Genomic DNA, 23,396 nt, shown 5'->3' on the forward strand with positions numbered 1-23,396 from the left:
ATTTACTGATGCTCATTCCTGAAAGCAACATGCACTGCTATTTGCAAGATCTGCAAACCTTCGAGGATGCCAGTTTAGAAAATCGATGCTTAAAGCAAATAAAAGCATTAATAAAACTCAAGTGAAGCATAGAACAATGCTTAAAATGTAACACTCTTGCTTCTTATTCTCAACAGTTATTCTCTCAAATGCTATGGTTTCAATTAGGGTTGAATCAGTTCAGTTACAGAGTCCAACCGCTGACTGCAGTGAGGTTGCTTTAGATCTACAACAGTGGAAAACAGGTTAAAGCGTGGCTCGTAGCAACACGATTTCCACAGCTGTAAAATAAGGATAACAACACTTACCTTGCAAGGAGTGTAGAAGGATTAATTGATTAATCCTTACAAAGAATGTCAGAAAGGGAGAGGCTGTGGTATAAAACACTTTGGAAGTTTTACATATTACAACATATTAGGAAAATTGCATCTTAAATATTCTTTCAAAAGAAAGCTCTAGATTATTTCTTAGGGTTTCCATTTTATGTCTCAAATTTTCTAGCTCATACTTTTCTGGTTTCCTACAATATGTATCTCATGCACTACTTAGCTGCAATACAAAGAACTTTGTTATGAGTGTCCTACTTATAGGAACCAATAATTGCCCTTAATTACTCAGCCTTCTAATTGAACAGATGTTTACTTTTCTATAGCATATTGTTATCTCAAATTACTGCCTTTAAAATAAACAAAGCCTTATACCAAGTGACACACAAATTATATGGTATCAATTTGTAATTGTATTACGGGGAAAGGAGGTATAGGGCTGTCTACAAATCTGAAAGAATGAGGATGGAGCTACCCAGACTAGTAATGAAATAATTTGACCATGAGATATTCTGCAGAGAGACTCTAGTGCTAAAATGCTGTTTGGAGGGCCCATGCAATAACTGGTTCTAAATTGAATAAACTGTAATTACAGTAGGACTAAAGCCAGAGTGCAAACACTCAGCAAGAGCAAGGAAGGAGATGTTTATCAGTCCTGGGATTCACGTGCCTCAGCGCAGAGCACAGGGAAGCTGCACACAGAACTGTTCCAGCTCAGATGTATCCACCTGAGCTCCAAGCACTCTCAAACATGCACTGACTCAGGCAGCTGAAGGGATGAATGCTTGAGCTCAGAGATTGGTGAGAGCAATGCAATAGTTCAGATGTGTCGGTATCCACACAGCTGGTATTAGAGAACAGGAGAGACAGAGGCACACTCAGATACACAGCAGCTCACCAGGAGCAGGTTTTACACTGTATGCCTCAGAGATTATGCAGGATCATCCTCCAAGCTCAGCAGGATCAAAACGCACAGAACCAACATCACCACTATTGATTTTTATCTTGGTCTCTTTCTTACAATATTTCATTTCATAAATCAATACTTCTCAGAACCCCTTTGTGCCCACTGAATATAGCACAGAACATGACTATTCGGCCCTTTAGACACACATCTTTCCCATCTCTATCCACACCCACGTGTCTACTGAGGCCCCCCAAGCAACGGCTTTTGTGAAACTCTGTTATTCCATCAGCCAAACTCTAACAAACTCCTCAGGTCCCCCGGGAACTGTCAGCAGATGGCCAGTGAACTGAGCTTCTATTTTACACCAAGTCTTTGCTCCCACATAAAAACAAGTGGACGACTAAGCTGTGCTGCCACTAGAAAGGTGCAGACCTCAGCCTCCTGAAAATGTACAAAGGGATTTGAGCAGCACCCTCATCCCTCGCAAACAGGGAAACAGGAGAGTGGCTCTGCAACTTGAAAATGAAAAAGAGAAAATAAAATATAATAGATACATCAGAAAAACAAACAAAAAGTCTCATCACTCTTTACACCCTTTTTCATATGGGTACTAAGGGCTGCAGGCCACCACAGTCAGAGCCGTGCATCTTCTTGCAAAGCCCACCTGGAGAACAACTTCTCCCTTCAGTCATCCTGTATCATTTGTCAGGAGATGACCAGAGGTGCATTTCCAGGAAGCCAGCAGAGCTCTGTCTGTCCTGCTAAGATATCTTTGAGAAAGCATGTCACCATCATTAGGTAACATCTGGACAATGAGCCAAAACATCCAGTGACCTACGGAGAAGGCCTGCTGTGCTAACAAGGAGGGGGCACTGTGCTCAGGGCAGGAGGAGATGAAGAAAGAAGATGGCAGGAGAAATTGTGGAGAAATTGTTCCTCACGTGTGCTTTCAGCTGATGCTAATCCCATTTTCTAAGCTCATTTCTACCCTCCTTCTCCGCACTTTCCATCCTACCTCAGCCTGCCTCCTTCAGGGAGTCCTGACACCCTTTTGACCCTCCCATCAGCCAAGATTGTTTCAGCTAGGTTATATGTATATTAAGAACTTAATTAAAAACAGGGTTAGCGCAGAAAGCCTTTACACAGAAGACAGAGGTCAGGCTCTTCACAAGATTAGGCTCACCACAGAGCACTTCATCTACCCAGCTCAGTGCTGACACAGCTTACCCTGGCCTCTGACATCTCTTAATCACCAACTGACAGATTTCTAACAGGATTTGCACTCACTGCTGATACACTGCACTTTAGCCATGTTCAAGAAGTGAGTCTGCTTAACTGTACGTGCACCTAGGAGCAAGGCACCAAACAGCAGGTCCCATGCACACCCAGCATGTCCTCCTCCCCAAGAATTCCCAAAAGACCTGGTGATGGCAGTGGGATAAGGCTCCCAGACAGCCACTGACTAACTTCAACAGTACGACTTTTGTAACAGGCTCCATGACATTCAGCAGCTGAGTGAGGAGAGACCTCATAGGCTGCACTGGTAATGGGAAAGAAAGAGACAGATCAGCCTCCAGATCCTGATTCTGCCTAAGAGAAAACCCCTCGCTGGTCAGTTAGAAGGAGAATGAGCTCCATAGCAGAGCTGCAGGCTAACCAAGGAGATGTGGATGGGTGACGAAGACAGGGTGGACCTGAGGCTGCCAGGGGGACAAGTGGTCAGGGAAAGGTCTGGGAGCTCCCAGCAGCAGCCCTGGGGGCCTGCAGAGCATGGCTATGTGGCATGCTACAGAGATCTCAAGGCACAGTTGTAAAGGACTGCCTTTCCCACTTTCTGAGATGTTCCTCTGTATAAAGTATAGAACGTCTAAAATACAATTTTCTTAATTATACTGAATATGAGAAAACCTAAGCTTCTGGCTCAGGACAACGGGAAGAAAGACTATTTGAAAACTGATTTCTGACTCAAAAACAGTAAAGTCAAAGCAAAAGAATTAAAGGTCAGAATAATTAGACTATTATCATTTTAATGAACAGAATCAGGCATAGAAAAACCCCCATAGTCAAACGTATTTTCCTCAATGTGAGAATAATGGCTCAGGTCACAGCATGGAGCTGGAAGCATTTATCGACTTCTACACCAAGAACAGGAACCGCCTGCTCATGTAATACAAACTTCACTACAACTGGTTCACTGTGTTCCTTACAGAGAGGAAAGCATGGGGTCATATTCAGTACACCTCTACAGAAAAGGCCCAAGCCTCCTCATTAATGTAAGGTAAGGCTTATGAGAAACAACGTAGCACCTGGAAAGTAAGGTCAGCTGTGCCAACACAAAGAAGAAGGAAAATAAAGTGAATTTAATTTCCTTTCAAAAGAAAGGTGGTTGGATAAGTACAAACAGGCACACCCCAACCCACCTTCTGATACACAGCTTCATCACTCAGAAACTCATATCAGAGTGGCTGTGGCTAAGTATGTCCTGAAATACAGTTCAAAATCCAATTCAGGCAGGAGCCGCTGATTATGAAAGGACCATGGCATGAGAACTGTGCTGTCAAAACACATCTTCGTATCATGCTTCTGTTCCAGGATTTCTGTGCGACAACCCACAGGGTACTGGAAAATCCCACAGTGAATTTTTCTCTTTTGGAAGAATTCATTGGAGGGAATGGTGAGCAACTCCCTGGGTTTGATCTAAAGCCCAGTAAGGTCTTTAAAGATTCATCTGTTTCTGGAATCTGCAGATCAGTTTCTTCATCAGCAAGCTACGGCTATCCAAAGCTCAATTACTCTAACGGGCATTGCTGCAGAGTGAGATGGCAGTGCAGAAAAATTTGCTTGTAGAAGATCTCACAGCTATATCAAAAGCAATTGTTATCAATAGTTAGCTGGTTATACAACTCTCTGTATATGTTCACTGTCACTAAGGCAAAACAACTCTGCAGGGAATGTTGCTTTCAAACCTAGAGAGGCTTTTACTGCTCCACTTCCAATCAGGAAGGAGTTTTGCCTTTACTCATACTGATTCTTTCTTGGTATCAGCAAAATATCCGTAAGATTAGCTCCCCACAAACACTAGTTCAAGGTCAGAGCCACAATTAGCAGAGGAAAAAGAGTGAATGAGTTGCTCTAGTTGTCAACAGAGGACCTCATCTCCAGGGTTTTTTCCGCTACTTGATTGCTTTCTACTCTGTTACTATTTGTATTTCATGGTTCCAGACAGTTAGCATGAGGTGTCAGAAGACTCAAGAAGATTCAATCAGAAAAATCAGCTTAAGAAGAAGGACAAGTTGTAAGCCTGGATAAGTAGATAGAAATAAGCAAAAGATCAGTACGCATCTTCTTTGTACAAGCTACAAAGTCTGAGGAAAGTTAAAAATACCATCTCTCAAGAGTGATGCTCCCATGTGAGGACCTGGTTCTCTCCACGAGTGCACAGGGCTGGATCCCACTGACTTCCTGAGAATTATCCTCAATTCCCACCAAGATGAGGTGCAATCTGCCAGCCCCACCTAGGAAGCTGCAGAACACAGCTCACACTGCAAGCGACAGCCACAAAGGAGCTCAGCAGTAACTCAAAGCCACTCACACTTGCAAGAAGAGGCAGCTCAGAAATAACTGAGATTGCTGCACCCATTAGGTGCCCTGACATACAGAGGTAATAAATATACTGAGATAATAGCCTACTACCCAGCAATATTATCATTAGACAAATCATGTATCCCTTTCCACAGAAACACTTGCCTTAAGGGATACTGCCTGCAAAGAAGATAAAATATTGTCTTGTGCTTATGAACATTACACACTTTGGCTTTATGGTATGAGCCTCCTAAATGACTAGCAACTGCTATGATATTCCTCACTTGTACCGCAGGTCAGGCCACTTGTACCTCAAGGCTATGGCAAGTTGCATAGCAAAAGTCTCTCCCTGAACAAGAGAATCATCATCAGCTGGATAGCATTTATCTGGCACGACAGGTATCTGGCAGAAACATTATTTGCCTGTGACCCACTGAGCTCCAGAAACTAAAGGCTAGAGAGTTACAGTCCAAATCTTATTATAGAAATAATAATAACACCAAACCCAACAACAACAACAAAAAACAACAAACAAAAACAACCACCAAACACATAAAGGAATGAAAAAGACTTTTTTTAAAAGAGTGTGAAGAACTCTAACAAAGGACTGGTGATCAAGCACCACAAAGACCGACAAAAAAAAGTGTCAGTCTTCAAACAGAGCTGGAAAGCTTGATTCTGGAAACTCAGTCTGCAAAACAATGAGTGTTATTAAGTTGGACCAAAAACACAGCTAGAGTAACCTGTGTAACCTCACCATCCTTATAGGATCTGCTTCCTGAGATCCAATCCTAGTCCACAGTTCGAGAAGGTTAGTCCACACACAAGAAATGAGAGCAGATTTAAACTCACAGATTTCAGCTGCAGAAGAACATGCCTTAAGTTTCCTGAGGGAGCATTTTTACTTGCAGGTACATCACTTTTGGAGTCCCCAACACCAAAACTCTTCCTTTTACTGGAGCAGAAGTTCAGGAGGTCCCAGGTGACAGAAACACAGTTTTGCTTCTCATATAAGGTGAGAAGCACCCAGCACTCAACTGGAGTTATATTTGAGTAAAGCAGAACTGAGAAAAAGTAGAAGGTGCTTCCCTCCGGTCAGATTAAATGGAATTAAGGTACATCCGTGGCCCTGCATGAACACAGGCTGTCAAAAATGAAGGAGAATTCCCTCTGCCCACTGCACCAGCTTTAAATCCCACTAACGGCTACATGAGAAACCTGAAATAAAGAACTTAAACACAGTGGATGGTCAAGTTCCTCTGAAAACCTCCGTCTATTTTCTCTGCAGCGTACTCTACACAACACCCACCCCTGCAGCTGCATGTGAATATTGCTGTGTGCTGTACTAAATGCTGTACAGGGAAGAGAAGGTGCCTTCTGAAAGCACAGTGGCAACCAAGCTGGGGAAAACCATAGCAGCAACATTCAGCCAGCACTTGGTGGCAGTGTACTGGAAACTGCATAAAGAAAATCAGGGCAGCAGATGGGCAGTAATTTAGCAGCAGGGTAAAGAAATAAATCAAATCTTCTCTAACATCCTGCCGGATTTGAGTTGAACTAACGAGCACTAATGGTTCAAAATCCAAAAGCAAAAACATGCTGTCAGTTACAGAGTCACAGAATAACCTGGGGTCAGCAGCCAGGACCTTCTGAGATCACAGAGTCCATATCCATTGCTTAAGCAAGATCAGCCTAAGCAGACGGCCAAGGGCCAAGTCCAGGTGTATTTTCCACAGGGATGCTCCACAGCCTCCCTGGGTGACTTGTTCCAGCATTTGACCACTCTCACGGAAGTGTTTTCTTGTGTTCTTGACTGAAACGTATTTTGTCTTGTGCTAACTGCCTCTTATCCTGCTCCTGGGGCACCACTGAGAAGAGTCTGCCTCCTTCTCCTTAATTTCCTTTCACCAGGTGTACACATTGATGAGATCCTCCTCCTTGCCGGGTAGAACAGTCTCAGCTCTTCCTGTATGGGAGATGCTCCACTCCCTTAATCTTTGTGGCCCTACCCTGGATTTGCTCCACTAAATCAGTATGTTTCTGGTGCTGGGGAGTTCAGAACTGGATACAGGATTGCAGACGCAGCCTCTCAGTGCTGTGCAGAGAGCAAAGATCACCTCCCTTCATTTCTGGGCAATATTCTTCCTCACCATGAAGAAGGTGGCCTTCTTTTCCATCAGGATGTACTGCTGCCTCATGATCAGGCTGCTATCCACCAAGAGCCCAGAGTGTCCTGCAGATCTGCCTTCCCACTGGCTGGTCTCCAGCCTGTCCCTGTGCCTGAAGCTATTCCTCCCCACATGCAGGGCTTCAAATTTCCCCTTGCTTAACTGTGTCACTCCAGCCTGTCCAGTTCTCCACTCCAAGTAACTCTGGATGGCAGCAAGACCATCTAGCATATCAAACATTCCTGCCTGGTGGTCAAAAACACAACATACTGATTTTTTTTCATTTGGTGGTTTCCTTTCATTTTGTTTGTAGAAGTATTAATAAGCAATTAATATTTAGTTTTCTTTCTTTTCAACAGTTTTAAAGAATGTTATCCAAATTCCTTATACTATACTCCTATAACTTTTGCTCTAAAAGAGAAGCTTTCCCCTCTTTTGCTAGCTGCTAAGAGACAAAACAAATCAGAAGCTGTACAACACGGAGGGAAGGAAGAAGAAAGATGTATATGTTTCTCTTCAGTCACACTGCAGCCCATTTACAGGATTCTCCCTGTAAGCAAAAGCCATAATGCCTTAACTTCTCATGATTCTGACTTCCAGCAATGTAGGGAGTGGCTCACTGCTATGCTAAGTTCATGCTTTTATTAGCTAGACGTGTGAAAAGAGACTTCTTCCACACCTCAAACTTCATTCTAATTCTTTCAGCTTGAAAGACACCAAGTTATACAAAATACCATCCATGTCTTTGCCCAGAGTCTTCCATGCAGCAGGGAAGAGATGGAGTGAAAATTAAGTTGCTCATCGTAATAATGATCTCTTATCCTTTCCCTACTCCAGTGGAATTTGCATACCAACTTCCCCCCCAGCCTAAACACACCCAAGCAATCCATTTTGGGACTACCAGAAGGAAGAAAAATAACAAAACAAGTTAAAGCTTTCTCTTTCAAAGACCTGGCATCTTGCTTGATGACATCCTAATTTCAGGGGGGATCCCTACTCACTGCAGCTCCCAGAACAACACTGTCCATTTTCCAGAGCCACAAACATCAGCTGAGCAGTAAAAGGTCTCTCTCTGGAAGAGCACAGAGAGGAAAGTCTCTGGCTATAGGTCCCTGACACACTGTCATAACTGCTTAAAACAAGCGGTTCTAAAACACTTCTTTTTCCTTCATGTTTGTTTTGAAAATAATCACAGCTGGATAAGAAACAATGATTAGGGGTTTTTTTATTCAATTTGATTTCACATGAATTTCCAAACCAACCAGAAGGTAATGCAAATTACCAAAATGAAACATTTGCCCGTCTACAAGGAATAGAAAATGCCTGTCATCAATCAGTACTGAGGCAAAAATTCTTACAGGAAGTATGCAAGAAAATGCACATTAAACACATTATGGTTTTAGTGATTGGGCAGTGGTAGGCAGTGCTGTCTTAATCATGGAAAAGAAATACGAAATTTTGTCTAGAAATTTTTAAAATTATTATTATTAATTGCAAATCAACATACCAGGATGGCTACCAACTTGAAAATTAGCCTTATGTTAGCAAAATTAAAATGTACAAGTAACAGATAAAAATAGAATCAATAAACAAAATCATGCTTTCCTTCTTGCTGATTTAAACCATAATAAAAAGCTATATTTAAATTCAGGTGATTCAAATATGAGTGAAATTCATCAATTCTTCAGATAATTCTCTTTGAAGCTAGGAGATCAGCCCCAGGTCAGAACCTCACGAAAGGGCAAATGAGTGCTTGCTAGAGCAAAGACTCCAAGCATCTTTGCAACTTCTGCACTCCTATGCTGGCATCTGAAGCCCTGCTTTATGGTTCAAGGGCTCTCTCCTAAGCTGATGCCAAATGTGGGAACTCAGCTCTTCAAGCTGGGGAAGTAGTGGTGCTACAGTGGCGCTCGAGGTGAGCTCCAGCTTTAGGCAGAGCTTTGTCATCTTTAAAACAAAGAGAATAGTCTATGAAGTGCTGGAACTACTGAGGTAAACCAGGTGGAATCAACACTAGCCAGGAAGCCAAGAGAGATTTATATTTACATATAAATGGGAATTTGCACTCTTACCCCCTCTCTCTTGCTCACATATGAGCAGACTTCAAAGCATAAGGCATTATCCAGGCTGCTACAGGCAAAGTCTAATGTTATGACACATTTAACACATGAGGAATATAATGCTGAAGAAAACAATTATTTTCTCTAATCATTTTCAAGTCTCATAAATATATTTCAGCACTATTTTTAAAGATAAAATACATACCATAGCGCAGAATTAATTATACTAATGAGAATTCCATGGAATTGTTACCACTGTTTATATTGGAAGACTCAGTGCAAGACTAGGGCTCTACTCTGATAAACATCACACATCCACATGTGCCAAGCTCTCCTTGGGGTTGACAGGCTCCAAATAGGCAAGGCAGCCAAAGGGTATGCCTAATTATACACTGTTTCTCTGTTTGAAAATAAAGACTTCAGGCATGAAGAAACCGGGTAACTTGCTGATGGTCACAATGAAGCCCTGTGGCAGCACTAGAAACCAAGGGCATACCACGATCACATTTTAAGCTGGTGCATGTAGGAAAAGCTAAGAAAAAAGATGGGGGAGATCAGAAATAAATGGCCAGTAGACCATCATTTTTATTAAATTCCAGACAACATTCCCCTCTGCCACATCAGGGTAAAGGAAGAAAAATTCCATTTGTGCCACTAGATCTGTTTCAAAGTTACAGCAGAAAATCTGGGAATGAAAGAGGAGTACTTCCAGTGTCATATGTGAACGCACACATTTAGTGAGAAAGCTTTCAAATTTATGATCCATTAAATGAAAACAACAGCAGCAAAGAAATTGCAACGCTGCATTTCAAACAGAATATGCTCATTTCCAGAAGCAAAGACAAAAGAATAGAAAAAGCCATGAAGGAAAATCTCTCTTCTCTCCCCCATCATTTCACTCACTGTTCCCCAGGAAAAGGGCTGCTCTGCAGTAAAATGACAGGCAGCATCACCAGAACACGCTGTTCTGGTTAAGCTGGTTGAAAGACTGTATTAGGGAGGGCAAGGCAGGGATGTGAGAAGCTCCCAGTGCCCATATTGGAATCTTATCACAGAGCAGAATGGCTGCCACAGCTCAGCATTAGCTCTGCTGGGTTGACTGGGGACAGGCTCAGCTTCGTGGTGTGGCCGAGGCAGGCTCAGCGTGCTGCATGTGCTCGGGATTGAGAAGGGCTGACAGAGCTGCTAAGTGCTCCACAGAGCAGCAGGAGTACCGACTGGCACATGTGGGAAGTACAGTACAATAATCTCCCATCTGCACGGTACAGCTCTGAATCCCCTTCTTTACAGCTCAATAGGTGCATCTGCTGACCCTCTGTTAATCCTCAACATTGTTTAAAATGCAGATCAGTGGAGAGATCATGCTTTTTCTCTCCCATTACTGCCCATAGCCTAATAAAAGCTTTAATCACAGATAATATTCTATCTCCAGCAAGGGCTGCTGCCTCATTCTTTCCTCTTTGCCTTTGTTTGGAAACCAGATCTTTGTCAGGCACCAGCAGCAGAAGAATATAATTTTGCAACATCAGGTTTGAAGCCAGTCAAAGCGCTTATAACCTCTTCCAAAACTGTGCAATTGTAACTAGAAAATTGTGACTATAAAAGGTAAACAGCAGGGAGCTCAAAGCATGGGAACCCTCTGAGAAAACGCATTCTAGCCCCCTGGATGTGTGGTATGATTTTAAATGTAAAAAGCAGCATCAGCAGAGTTCCTTACATGTCTTTGTCTCCCTAGCACTGATGCACTACGACTATTTTTTGAAATCAAAAAGCACAAGAGCTGCAAAGGAAAACCATGACTGGTTATATGACCGCAGACTGAGAAATATTATTTATTCCATGCACAGAACACATATGTAAACAGATATATGTGCAAATGCTAACCTGAAATAACTAGCTCTTTCCAGTCAATTCTACATCCAAATGATCGAGCAAGTAAGTTGGAAAGCTGTTAGTACTCTGACAGGAGCAAGTCACCATCATAACAAAAGTAAGACTGTAAAACCCACGATAGTTAAACCCTGCTCCAGCTCTGAATCTTTTGGGTAGAGGTGCTCACCCAAAGTCATTCTTTCTAGGGTTTTTGCCACTAGTATATGGCAGGGGGAAGGGCCACTCTGGGAGTCTCCTTAAATACATTTATTTTTCTTCCCCAGGAATCTTCTCTCTTAGAATTAACTGTACAGTCTAATGCAGTAAATCTTGTCTCTCCCTGTATTTATACACTGCAGCAAGCCAGACGTGCAAAGCAGTTATTTTACCGATCAGCACATGCCTGTCTTCCACAAACACACAACATGTGGTTGAGAGGAAGGCAAAGGAAGCTTTCCTGCGCTCCTACATTCCAAAAATTAGACACAAACACGTTCACAAAATCATCAAACTGAGTTGGAAGTGACCCCCAAGGATCATCAAACCCTGCAACTTGATGTACCGGGGAACACGGCATGCCCCAGACCTGTGGAAACAGCAGCTGCTCTGAGGGAATCTGCTGGGCTGGGCCATGTGGGCAGCACCAAAAGTCTCAAACAGTGCCTGAGGGCAGACACAGGCCCAAACCATCCGAACAGCCCCTGCCCATAAAATACGTATCATCTGTTCGTTTACGAAGCGTGGGCAGATGCTGGGCTAGCCACTGATTCAGCAGGAGCCCCAACATGTTCTGACCTACTTCAGCATCTGTGCAGAAATGGCTGGAAGCTGCGGTCCCACCCTCCAGAGCCTCTTCTGTTTGAACTCACTGGAGTCCCTAACAAGAACTCAGTGTCTGCTAGATTTGCTGATCAAGGACAGCCAGCACGTGGCCCTCTCTGCCAGTTGCCATCACAGCAATTAGAGAGGAGAAGACGAAGGGACAAGTCACTTCACTAGTGCACAAATGCATATATTACTTGTCTCATTATGTAGACACAATATGATTTTCAATTAGCTGTTTAACAGTATGATCGAACACAAAATATTTTAATTATGTATTTCATGGGCATGCTTCAAAGGTGCTGGTTCAGTCTCAAAATAATTAGCTGTATGCATGGGAAACTTAGTTCCAGAGGGCCCACAGTGACTTTCCTTTTTGAAGATCCAGATAGTTATGTCAGTTTCTTTTTAGCACAAAGGGCTCCAGGGGCAAAATAACTGCATTAATATATATCTGTCTGAAATCAGAGGTGCCTGTGCATGTGTGTAGAGTCAAATTCCTGAAGAAACATGGGCAGTGGTCAGTAGCTGCCATATAATATATTTGCTGCTTCTAAATAGCCCTCTGTCAATGTTAGGTCTTGTGAGGAAGTCTGATGAAGCATCACAGGATGTGCACCTCTGTGTGGGTACACACCTCCCTGCTGACTGCCTGAACTAAATCCAGGAATGAAGAAGTGCAGCCGGGCTCAAGGGTGAAAGAAAGAGGGAAAAGACTGGAACCAAATCAACAAAGCCAAGCCACATTTCCTTTTCCCACCAAGCAGCAGTGCTGACCTACAGTAACAGCATCTCGTTCGGTGTTTGTACAAGCAGTAGGAAATAACTGCCTCCTGGTGAAATAGGAAGAAGGTGAAGAAGGCAAGAAAGATGATGTGAAACAAGTTTTCTCCAATTAACAAAGCCTCCTGAGACTACTTACACACTGTCCCTTCCTAATGAGGGCACCCAAAGTCATAATCCCCTTTTCTTCCATAATTAACAACTATAATTACTAGTATACAACATGCCTTAACAAAAGGCACTATGCAAAACATAAAACAGTTCTATCTGCACTTTTGTGCATATTAGATGCAAAGCATGCAAGTTTAAATAGCAAAAAAGTCTGTTTTGTTCATGCAATGAATACCAGATTTCAACGGCTGGCTAAAATATCTCAGTACTCCTAACAGAGGCCAAAGAGAAGGTTAAGTTCTGGCAGTGCTACACGTGCCTTCGTGTGTTACAAATAGCAATGCCTTGAAAGACTCCACCTGTTGATGATCTCCATCAAGGTGACCAGACAATATGCACCTCAACATCACTAGAATATGTGAATATATATTTAAGTATCTTTTCTGGGTCTGCTGAAAATAGTACCCAAAAAATTGGGAGTATTAACTGCACTGGTAGAAATAGCAAGCATAAATGTTGCCAGAGGATAATTACTGTTACCACAAGCAGAATGCCATATGACATCTCTCTCAAGAAAGTCAACTTTTCCACTAACTCCTCAATAACTCAATTATCTCTGTCAAAGTCAAGGCAGGGCTCTGCCCCTTCACATTCTTTGTCATATGTATTTATCTCCTCCTATATCACAGCTGTCCTGCTGGCCTTAGGAAAGAGATCCCTTGGTGGAAATGAGGCCTGACAGGAAAACAAGGCAAAGATTTTGAATGTAGAGAGGCATCTTTTGCAATTAAGGGTTTTGTTTGTTTTTCCTGTAGTTATTTATAAGAGGTTTGTTTGTTTGTGAAGTGAAGCTACTGAGCTTCGGGGAATCATTTCAAAAATGGTTACTTCTTCAGATTTCAAGAGATTTTCCCACTGCTGGCTTTTCTGTAAATTACCACGAAGTGCATGGAAGGAGGAAGCATGTAGCTCCAGAACATGTAAGATAGCCATAGGGTACCACTGAGGCAGAAAGCTAAAATTTCTCCATGCATCTCTGCTCTTTGCTGACAGGATTAGCTGTGTGATCCTCACTGTCAGTGAAAATGTCAGTGAATCTCACTGGCATCAGGTGCCTGATTTCATCAAGGACTGGTGCTTCAGTATGTAAGACACAGTAAAGCAGATTAAAAACTGTTTAGTAACTCAAAACTTTGTGAACAGTTATGTGTTGTAGTTCCACATACAATTTAAACTCACAAGTAAGACCAATTCTACAAGCAGTATTGAGCCTCTGCATTGCCACCTGCAAGAGTTTCCTGGTCCGTCCAGGCAACCAGCTCACAGAAGTGATGCAGGTGAAAGCCAAGCCGGGCAGGAAGAAAAGAGTTTAACTAACTCAGTTCTGCACACAAACTTAGCTCACAGAAAATTCACACAGCCTATAGGGGTAGTTCAGCAGTGCTAGCTCAGTGACACTGCAGTGCACACACACAGTGCTACGTCTACTGCTCCAGAACGTCCAAATTCATTCATATGACTCAGAACTGGACCACACAAGGCACTTGTATTCCCAACCTTATGGAAACTGTCCTATGGGATCATAAATGCAGAAGTCTACATGGACCTAACTACCTTCACAGCTTTCTGAATCCGGCTGTCAGTCTCCCTGTGCCTTTATTTATTCCATCGGCAACATTAACCTGCCATATACAAAGATTAATGTATTCAGATTTGTAAAACATTACGAGTACCCCTAAGATGGTTTTGCAAAGGCTCCTCTTCTTTCTCTGTAGAACTGAGTGAAAAAGACAATTTACTTAATTTGCTATTTCTGATTATTCCACAGGAGCAGTCATTCTGTGGAGCCCACAAATACTCACAAATTCAAAATCTCAGCAGTACAGCTAGATTAAACATGGTGAAGTCAAGTCTAACCAGACACGTCGTTTGTAACTGCTCAAACTGATGGACTGTTTGCGTTAGTGCTTTCTTTTGAAAGTTGCTTCTTTAAATTGAACACACTGCATAAAGTGGCAGTCAGTCAGCCCATGTGCATGAGCACATCTCACCAAGAGACAAAAACACAACATTTTGTCTATCCTTCCGACAGAGTTCCCATAACCACGCAGTGTAACTTACTGACAGCAAATGCCCTCGTTGTTTGCCCTTTACCATGCATTCTTCTCCTCCATATTAGGTCTTTCCCCATTCTATTTGGAAGTTCACAAGCATATTCTTTCCAAATAGCACCAGAGTTTGCAGCTATGTAACAAATGATGTACAGCACTTTGTAAGGTATGTATTTACGTTGGTGACACGTTGATGGCAGAAAAACAAATGAGCCTGAGTCAGTAAATAAAATAGATGCAACTGGAACTCTGCATGACCTGATCTTGGTTAAGAGCATGTGAACAAGGAGAAGACTAATTGAGATTAGTGGAACTGCTTATGAGTTTGATCAGTACAATGCAGGGAGGGCTACAAGCACCTTTTGTAAGCAGCTGAGAAGGCAGACATTACCATCACCCACTGGGACGAGCTGAAAACTCACCTCCTCAACAGAAGAAAATTGTGCCAAAGATTTTATCCAACTCAGAAAGCTAAAGGGCTAAAAGCTGCATATATTCCATTCGCTTACAGAAAGGAAAATCCACTTTTAGACCTATGCTTCGTGCTGCTCAGTCTGCAGATTAATTTTAAGCTTATTTTGAATTAAAAAATCCCAAGGAAATATGTTTCAGTCTACAGAGCAGAAAGACATCACCAATTAATAACTAGGATCCTTTTACTGGAAGCAGTCAAGCCCTAAGCCTTCTGTGAAGGATATGGAGTGCATATACACAAATAGAAAGATTATGCAAATAAAACCCCATTTTTGCATACAAAAACAATTCTACTACACAGGCTACTGTTACAGTCTTTATGATGGCCAAACACCATGGTAAACCCACCTTTCGCAAAATTAAAACAAGATTTCATCTATTTTCAGCTGCTGAAGGAGGAACTATGGACACACCCACCCTCCCACCCACTCATCCCCCATCATGGCCAACTTCCCAACAGAGCTCTGAGAGTCACTTACCCCTAAGTAGCCTAGCATGACTTTCAGCAAACAAACATGAGGCCAAAATTAGCTATGTAAAGCAAGAATAACCCTGAGCGAGCTCCTAGCAGCAAGGTGTCTCAGCTCACTGTCTCTGTCTCAAATCTGTCCAAATCAGAGAAGAGCAGTGGGAATTTTTTTTGACAAATCAAATAAAAAAAACAAAACTGAGTGCAAGCAGGATGAACTGAAGACTCACAAAGTAAGATACAGCATTTTGGAAATTGCTGGCCATTAAGCATCTAGATTGCCACAGAAGACACTCTGCATGTTCTCACTCAGGCTTCCTTGCTTGGATTTCAGAAAGCAGAATTCACTTCAGATCCACCTGATTTCACTGACAAAATAAACAGACGCTGTTCACTGTGTAGCACTGAAATTAAATGAGAACAGCTAAAAATAAAGAAACATCAGTTATCTTTCAACTTCTAAAACAAGTTTCTTAATGGAAGTTATTTCAAAACCAATTCCATGTTTGAATCACTCCACTGTTATGGAATCATTTACGCCACCATTTAATTCTTCCCCACCAATTCTTTGACTTGCTCTTCAGTCAGTCTAGATTAACACAAAGTTTACGACAAAAAAAAGTGAAAGAAAGAAAATCTAAATTTCTGCTGATGCCCTTCCACTTGTCAAGCACCTGGAACAAGTGCCAGAAATTCAAGTTCTCTAGGTGTGCCCAACTTGATCTACATCTCAGACTCTTTCTGCATCCAATTCTAGGAAATCGTGGTGGCAGGGAACCTCCCCTTCAGGCAAACTCTGCTAAAAGACTTCAGGAGCACTCAGCATCTACTAAGCTGAATGGTTTTTGTACAAAAAGCCTAAATAATAAAAGCCAGCAAATAGGCAGCAGAGGCAGCTAGGAAACAGTTTCATAGTAAAGAAAAATGGTCCAAGAGTGACAAATTCCACTTTTACATGTTCTCAATTGGGGACTGCATTTGCACTTCCCTTGGAAGATGGTGAATTCGTCTCCCTACTCATCTTGCTTCCAACCTTCACAAATGCAAACCTTTGATACTTCCAGCTCTCTCCACTGTGCCCCAGCTGCACATAGAATTCTTTCAGAGTAGCTTAAAAGGTCCTTAAAAAAAAAAAAAGTGAAGTAATAACACAAACTTCTAAATCATACCAATAAATTACAGCAGCACTGCAGACACTGCAGAAAAGTGAGAAGCAGCATACATTGCTTCAAACTCAATTTTATTTCAGCCATGGCAGGAATAAAGATTAGCCTTTGGCAAAGAGGGAAGACTTGAATTCCACTGTCTGCCATGTAACAGGGCTAATCCATCTTTCTACAAATCTAATCACGGTATGATTTAGAAGTTTGTGTTATTCACTTTTTTTTTTTTAAGGACCTTTTAAACTACTCTGTATGAATTCTACATGCATATATTCTACATTAAACACAACTAATAAGCAAAATGGGAAGCAGAAAGAAACAATCTAGTTCAGTTTCCTAGGGAGATGAATGGCTAACTGAGCCATTCTAAGGATTTCACTTTCCTAAAAGAGCAGCTCCAAAGCCAGAAAAAAAAAAAGAGATCACCTCAGCAGTAGCTGTTCAAAGAGATCTTAAAATCTCTTATGAATAAAAGTTATTTTTGTCTAAAAAGAAAACGTTCTCTATTGCCTCACAGCCTCCTCTCAAAAGTGCTGACAAAGAAACATGAATGGGAATGGCACTATCAGAAAGTGCCTGTAAGGACTTGAGTTTTGCAGGTGAAGATTCATGATCAAGGAACAAGAGGGTCAAACCACATCATTTACTTCAATCAAACATCAGATTAAAAACTCTCTTTCTGAACCTAGGGTCTGGAAACACTAAGTTGAAGTAGAAGTGATGGGCAATTGCAGATCAGCTTTCTCAGCCTCTTTCCTTTTCTAACCTGATGTTAACAGAGATGGCTGAGGAACTCATAGCTGCTCATGAATAAGTGTGAGCCCAACTCAGCAATATACTTAACCAAATTCCAGTCGATGATACTTCAGAGATAAGCAAGCTTTTAAATGAATAGATTGACCTTCCTAAAATCAGGACAAAGAAAGAGGTCTACAGCTGATTCACAATACATTTCATTCAGGATTACTTTTCACAATCCAGCTATTGATAACAGTAAGATATTGTCAAACTCACCATCTTTCTGCCAAACAGTTCAGAACATCATTAAAACAATAAATGGAAAAACATTCTTTTGAAGCCTATTTTTATATTTCTCTTTGCTCAGAACACGCTTGTCACTGCCACTGACTTTTCAGAAGAATGTTTTAAAGTGCCTAATTTTAAATCTTTTCTGTTATTTTTGCTTTCTGTTCTGCTTGTCAAGCCTGAAAAATAGTAGATGTGCAGGGAAAAAACCGTAAACAAAAAGCCCCATGTGGCTAATACAGTGTTTGATAAAATAAAACCAGCGCAGATAGAAGGCTTTTTTCATCCCACAACATGCAATAACATCCTCTCTGGAAAGATGCACTTCTCTTCTGGGTCATGAAACCATCTGACTGTAATTTGACTTAAAAAAAAATAGAAAAACAATAACCCTCATACTCTTGACCACCTCATCACAACACAGCAGTGGAAAACATCTAGGTCACATAATCATGTCTCATCCAATTTGGATTTATTTCTTCCAAGGATATAAATTCATTAGAGACAGCTTGTAAACAAACATATACACACACAGGAAAAATATGCAAACAGATTCTGTCTGCTCACTCTGCATGTATACGACTACTTGACCCAGAAACCAAAGGTATCACCATCTAGTCACTGGGTTAAAAATCATTCACCATAAATAACTCAAGAAATTTTGCCTCTCATCCAACTTACCAAATGTTACAGAGCTTTTCAGCTTTCCCTCCAATTTATTTATTCCTCAAAGCAACCCTTTAAAAGCAAGGCTGTTGTATTGTTTCCTACCATAAATTAGTGCTCCAAGAATCCCAGTGGGTTTCCAGGGACATCTCTTCTAGTATAACAGTAAGCAAGCAGTACTGAGGCCATCAGCATCTAACATAGCTTCCAAAAATCAGGAGAGGCACTTAAGAAAATGTCTGAATATTTGAACTTATCACAGGAAGCTACAGAAGCTTTGTGATGTAGAAAACAACGCCACATGGGAGGGATCTAAAGTATTTCCAGTTCTTTTTCTCTTAGGCACCTTTGCCCAAGACATCAACTATAGAAAGAATTGAGACATATGAAAATGATGCCTGCAAAAAACCAATATATCAATATTTATATATATGTATACAAATATATACAGGATTTTCTTTATGCAGTTTTTAACCAAAATCACTTCACATACCTGGGCAGTTTCAAGGGTGTTTTTGTATCATTGATATGATCATCAAATCACCCATGCCAAGGTTCTCAGGGAGCCCAGATCAAAACACTGCATCATGCACATCTTTGTCATGCTCAAACATCTTATGTGGATTACTGAATTTACTGGTAATTTTCTGTCATCACTACAAATCAGAGACACAAAGTAATTAATTGAGCACACGCACTACTCCTGCTCTCACTGCTGTCTAGCACAATTAATTACCCATGCAAGGTTTGGAAAAGTTGATCATCCAACTATTCCCTGTCCCATAGGAAGCACTCAGTAAATAACTCTGAACAAGCACAGTGCACATGTTAAGTAAATGTTCTGCTGCCCCAGACTCGTTCATTCGTGATAACAACAATAACAAAAGATGAACATCAAACATAAATATTTCTTTGCTAGCTGAACAATCAAGAAACCACATAACTGAAGATAAACGTATACACTTCTTGAGTATATGCTACACTTCATTCATATTTCCTGTAGAAAATTCATGCAACCTGAGATACTGATGTTTATTCAATCCAACTTTTATTATCCAAAACAAACCATGCTTCATTGCCATATGCTCAAGGAGCACAGGGAATCCTACACTGCCAACATTAGGCACTCCACCATTGTTGCGGTAAGCATGAGATACCACAGGATGTGTTCCCATCTGCTTTTGAATTTTGCTTCAGCTAGCAAGGCTAATGAGTTTCTCAATTATATTATCCCATCATTTCCTTTAAGAGTAGTATGGAAGTCAAATGCAACTTGGCCAGCATTTTCTGTCCACACAGATGATAGCAGCAGGAGTGCAAGGAAAGATAGGAAGCACCTGAGATGTCTGATGGGAAAACAGCTCACATTGCAGCCTTCAAAGTCTCAGCCAGAAGCAGAACCGATAAGGAGGAGCCTCAGAGGGATGACACCAGGGACAAGGGGTCCCTGCAGGCTCCACAGCTTTGAGGTTAGACTGCAAAATGAAGCCTTCCTTGGGTGAAGGACCATGTGGTTGAACCACTCTGGGAACAGGCCAGAGACTCAGCTGTGATGAAGACAATAACTGCTGTTTTCTCAATTGCCCCTGCTCAGATAAGAAAAACTAGAAAGTCAAGCCAAGTCAAGTGACCTTTCCTCTGACAGCTACTGGGTGAGACAGCATTATCCTTCTCTGAATGGGTGGCACGTAGGATCTACAGGCATTCGAAAGACTGCTTGCCTTCTAGGTGCTAGAGTACAGCTTGTAATGAAAAGAAGCTCACAGTCTTAGTTTCACATCTCAGTTACACATGAACAAATGGCATACATAAACATATAAATAAATATGTAAATAAACAAAAATAGATATAAATATTATTTCATTTAAATGTCACAAGGCAGATTCAGACCTACTGTATTTAAGTAAAAAAAATCTTAAGTTTTGTATATTTTTATAATATAAGTAGTGAAACATAGGATAGCCCATAAGATTCAAAGGAGTTCTTCAAAATGCCATTTCTGTATGCTTTCCTAAATTTAATTAAAAATAAAATAAATGCATTTTTTGCTTTTTCTTTACAGTAATTAATACACTAGGGGTTTAAGGACCCTTATTAGCACTGCGGGAATTTATGTTTGTGGTAGCAGTGTTGTTCTTTTTTTCCTTCAAAAAGATATTCACAAATCAGAGGAGAAATCCTTTGAAGTATGCGGTAGGGACTTCTGCCCACTCCTTATGCATAACTCTACCAACATCATCTGACCGAAATGCAGTTTTCCCCTGCAGCCTTCAGCAGCATGAATCTTACATCAGTCGGATGGGGGGGAACCTCACCCAGCACTGTAGATCCACTGCAGTACAGGATGAGAGAAGCGATGCTCTCAGGGGTTCAGCAATTCCGAATGCTCCTCGCATCACAGGTATCTGAAGTGGAGCTCAGCCTATGATGTCACTTGCCTATGACACATCACAATCCACATATGCATAAACTAAAGCAGGCAGCAAAAAGGTGGGAAGAGTAATTTTCCTTTCACTGTAAATAATCTAGTTAGGAGACAAAAGCTCCTCAGACCTTACATAAATGTAAGCCACTGAATCTAGATAGGAATTCAAATACATTACTCAAGTATACAAGTGCAGATGTGGGGAAGGCAGGGAGTCATTTTTAGAAACAGCACAAAGCATCTCGATTGCTGGTTTCAAGTTCCAGAGTGACAGACACTTGAAGATCTGAGAACCTGGCCCCAGAAAAGGCAGAAAGCACCCAGGCCTCAATTCAGCAAAACACGCACCCAGCACTGCATACGCACCCACGGCCACTTAGAGAAATTACTTGAGTGGAATATTGCTTCGATCCCTCCACACTTCCAAAGCCAGCAGAAGGCAACAACACAAAGTTAACTGAGACCACTCGGGTCAATCAGTACAAGAGAGGACTTGTGATCTGATTCCATGAACTGTCTTTCATCTCTTTGCCAGAGAAACAAAGGAGTAGTGTTTGGATGTGTGATCTGGATAGAAAAATCAGTAGTAATGGAAGTTGTGACAGCAAATAGTTAGGAAGCAGTAGCTGCATTGGCAAGAAATGCACCGTCCTTTCCAGCTTTGCTTGTGATGGTTTCATAGTAAATGAGACAAATTTCCTCCGGACAAGAAAACAGGTCATTAGCACTCTGTTTTAAAAACACAGAGGGATTCACACAGAAAAGGGAAGTGCAAATAAATCTAGGAGAGCCAAAAGGGCATGCTTTTCTAACTTGGTTCAGAAGGTGGTGAAGGAGAAGAATATTTTTATTGTTTTGTCTACACAGATACCTATTTTGTTCTGATTACACGTGGCTGGCATTGAGACTTTCACAAAGTCTGAGTCTTTGACTATCACATGTCTTTTGAGGAATGAGCTACAATCAAGACCCTGCACAATGGGAGACCTGAGTTAAGGCTTGAACAACATGGAGAATAAAGATCATAAATTCTCCTGTGTTACTTGTAAAGATACCTCAGTTAAACAAGAGCAGAAATAAACATGGGTGTTAAGAGAAGTAAGGAAAGCAATCTTACAGCTCCTGTAGACCAGAAGAGCAGCTCTCCCAAAGTGGTATTTGAAGTCTTGGATTACTATATCCTGATCAGCAATTATGCCTTACAATACCAAATAATTTTTTGCTTGCCTTTGGGCTATTTGGCAATGAAGTACGAGGCAGGAAGGCAGAAGCCCAGTTCTCATGAGCCAGGTTGGTGCTTCAGGGCTGAGGATAGCAGAAACCAGTTTTGACAAGTTAGCCATGCAAATATTATGTGCCAGTCGTTGAGCAAGTATCTCCGTGCTGCTCTCCTGTGTCACTTTCACAGAGTCTGATGCATTGCGACATCCTTCATATCCATAGTTAAGCTAAACTCACTTCAATCATGCTATAAAACAAACAAAATAACCACCAAACTCATAGCATTTCAGCAAAATAAATACTAACTGTTCAGAGCAGTGAAACATTTACAAGCAAATCCAGATACTCAATGCAGCATGAATTCCAAAGCTCTCTGCTCACCTTACTGACAATGTCTCCAACAGCCTGGCACAGCTGTAAGCAACCTTTCTGATCCCTCCTGCAGCCTCCACAGCAGGCATTCTTTACCTCAGCAGATACTGGGTGCGGGTAAAGCCTTGTACTACATCAGAGTTTTCTGGTTGTCTACAACTAGTGCTAGGGATGTTGAGTATACATACCTCGCCTAAGACAACACAGCCCTGGCAACCTCTGGGCATTGCCATACCAAACTCTTACAGCAGTCAACGAGAAACAGGAATGAGAAGATTAGCCTGCAACAACTGGATTAGGTCTCACACTGTAATTAGCCATGTACAGTTTAAATAACATTTGCCAGAAGACTTCACCTCTCATTCAATACACACACTTTTCCAGCCAATGTGGAAATTATATATCTCTTAGATGGAGAATGAAATGTCATTTGGGTGACATTACAGAATGGCATTATAGCCTCCTCACCAATCCCCCCTCTAAAAAAAAAAGTTAACAAAAAAAAAAAAAACAAAAAAAAAAACCACCCAACAACCAGAAATAAGGATTACAATAGTTCAAAACCACATTAAAAAAAAACAAAAGCAGAGGCCATCACAGCCTATCTGGTTTCCACTAGAAGGTGAACGATGTCATGGCAGCCATGCCTTGAATTTTATGCCCTTCTCCAAGCCCTTGAAGCCATGTTTAGGCATGAAAGTAAGAGCTATACTGCTGCATTTCACTGCTTCATAGTATCATGTGCAGCAGAGGCATTCTGGACCTATGCAGCCAGAGTGAAGGTTTGGCTGGATGCACT

General features: G+C 41.5%; 1 protein-coding gene across 11 annotated transcripts in view; it reads right to left on the reverse strand.

Annotated features, from left to right (window-relative positions):
- Positions 1–23,396, reverse strand: part of BRSK2 (BR serine/threonine kinase 2) — a 300,725-nt gene that overhangs the window by 158,840 nt on the left and 118,489 nt on the right. The window contains exon 1 of one of the 11 annotated variants that reach the window (XM_031553455.1): positions 20,895–20,971. The exons of 9 other annotated variants lie outside the window; for them this stretch is intronic. The gene's annotated coding sequence lies outside the window, so the exon portion shown is untranslated. Of the gene's footprint in view, positions 1–20,868; positions 20,972–23,396 lie in introns of those variants that run through there. One more of the 11 variants, XM_031553454.1, reaches the window with a different exon arrangement.

Source organism: Meleagris gallopavo, chromosome 5, assembly GCF_000146605.3.
Source record: "Meleagris gallopavo isolate NT-WF06-2002-E0010 breed Aviagen turkey brand Nicholas breeding stock chromosome 5, Turkey_5.1, whole genome shotgun sequence".
Taxonomy (NCBI): Eukaryota; Metazoa; Chordata; class Aves; order Galliformes; family Phasianidae; genus Meleagris; species Meleagris gallopavo.